The sequence below is a fragment of the Vitis riparia genome, chromosome 15, assembly GCF_004353265.1.
Source record: "Vitis riparia cultivar Riparia Gloire de Montpellier isolate 1030 chromosome 15, EGFV_Vit.rip_1.0, whole genome shotgun sequence".
In the NCBI taxonomy this organism is placed as follows: Eukaryota; Viridiplantae; Streptophyta; class Magnoliopsida; order Vitales; family Vitaceae; genus Vitis; species Vitis riparia.
In genome coordinates, this window is record NC_048445.1 from 19,692,041 (window position 1) to 19,694,656 (window position 2,616).

A 2,616-nucleotide genomic window follows, 5' to 3' on the forward strand; every position below is an offset into this window, starting at 1 on the left:
AGCTCTGAGCTTTAAATGGAAAAGAAATGACTCTAGGTCATAAGTGAAAAATGACTCTAGGTCAGGAGCTTTGGGCTCTAAAGGGAAAAGAAATGACTTTGGGTCATAAATGAAAAACGATTTTGGGTCAAGAGCTCTAGGCTCTAAATGGAAAAGAAATGACTCTGGGTCATAAATGAAAAAACGACTCTGGGTTGAGAGCTTCGGGCTCTAAATGGAAAAGAAATTACTATGGGTCATAAATGAAAAATGACTCTAGGTCGAGAGCTCTGAGCTCTAAATTCAAGAAGAAGATTTAGAGATGTTGAGCTGAGCAGAGGAAGGGGAACTTGGGTATGGTAGGCGAGTTTTCTAACATTCAGGGGTTTGAGTGAGAGCTGAGAGGAGGATTCCGAAGGGGGGGGGGGAGGGAGAGCAAACAAATTCTAGAAAAGGTATGAAATAGAGGGAATGAGAGGTTGTGAGAAAAACTATTTTTGAGAGAAAGAAGCAAGGAAAGAAAGAGTCGGAAGAGAAAAAGTTGAACAAGCTTTACTTGAGGAGCTCAGGTATGGCCACTATGGATATCCTTACTCTGGATTTCTTTGTTTTCCTTTCTTGTCATTGCTGATTTTGAGTGTCATTTATCATTGGCTTGGGTGTGGATAGTCACAGGCCACACAGATGATGTTCTTAACCTCTTTGTAATTTGGTTAAAGTTGATTCATATATTATTTATTTTGGCTTTGTTTAAGCAAAATTTATCTCCATTGTAGCTTTCCTGTAGAATGACTAAATAATACATGTGCTCTTCTTTTAAAATTCATTCAGATTCACTCACCTATGTTTAAGCCCGTTGATTTTAACATGAAACGTGGCTTAGTATCGTATTTGGTTATTACTTTATGTTTCTTTCATTTGTGCTTTGTTCTATGCATCCCATTCATCATCTATTATATTATTGCTCCATTCAGCTGGTCATTCTTTGATATAATGGAGAAATGGAAAGTGGGCTAGTGAGAGGTTTTGGTTTGGTACATGGTGTTATTGGGCATTTCGACTCTTTCAGTGGTCTCAAGAGTGCCTCATATGGAATGGAATGCTTTATACACAATGAAAGACTCAAAAACCTTGGGTGATTTTGGTAACTGCATGTCTATTTTGTTCATTCTTTCCCATGTCATGCTGTCAAATGATGATAAAGAGTGAGTTTCATCCACCTACAAAAATGGTGATAATCATAAGCTAGAAAATGAATGTGTTTCGAAGTATCATCACAGGTGACAGATTTAATTTTAACTGGAACTATTGCAGCCGAAGGTGATTCCCAGGATGAAGAGAACTGATGAGCATGATATAATTAAGTTATTAGATCTGAAGATCTCACTCCAAATTTCCCGATTGTAGACCCATAGGATTGGACAATGATGTCAATTGGTTGGTCGGATGACTAGTGAGGCAATCCATTGAGCTTCATCACTCCATGTCTCTTGGTGGTGATTTCCTGAAAATTGCCAATCACATGAAGCTTCAGGCCCGACTTCATGAATCTCATGCCATTCGTTGTTCAGTAACAACACCCATGACAACTGTAGAAGGTGCATTCAAGACTTTCAATAGCCCATCTTCAAAAGCATAAAAGGAACAGTAGGCCTTGTGGGGATCTGATTTTTTTTCCTTAGAGAATTTGCAGTTGGAAGTCTCCATCCTCTTGTGATTTACATGAAAACTAGCAATTGTATCACTCTGTTGGACCCTTTTACTTTGAAGCACTATATCTGCCCTCATAACCTACTGAAGCAATAAGTGGAAATACCCATGGGTATTGGATGCCCTCTTTTCCATCATTACATACTTTTATGGCCATGAAGCTATTGAATCAGTTTGCTGGACATGGTTCACTCAATCAAACTTTGGGAGGTTAAAGCCATAACGTGAAACTAATAGGTTGTAAGATGAGGCTATAATGGAATACATATTGCATATGTTAACAGAAATCATCATGAATACCAGGTGATCGCGTTAGTAATCCGGGAGTAGAACGACACAGGAAAGAAATTCAACGGTGGGCAATTTTTTATTGAGCCTAGCAAGTGGGTTTTCCATGGAAGAGGTCCTCATAAGTTTATGAATGTTAGCTACCAACGGGGTTAGGAAAGTAGATAAGCCTTCAATGTAAATGACTTACCACTAGAGCAAGGCCAAATTCCGCCTTTAGATTTGTTCAAACTTTAGCATCAAATTTTTGAAAGGCGAGAGTTTCTAAAACATGAAAAGGAGTTGACTTTGACATGGGTCCCATTGATGTAAAAATGCACCTAGCATCATTTCTATCTCCCCATCCTCCATACATACTACTTTCAGCTCATCTCCCATCTCCATACCCATCACCTTCCTATCCTTTGTACCCACCGAACTGATCACCACACCACACCACACCACACTCAGCTTGTCCCCTGTACTATACTCACCAGCATCCTTCATACCCACAAAACACTCCTCATTCCTACACGATACTCACCACCTTACCCGCCTTTAGCTTCTTCCTTTTCCTTTCTCAACTTTGGTCATGCATGGCCACGCTTTCTTTCTATGTATTGAGCACCCATCTCTCATTTCAGTTCATGTTCTGTACTC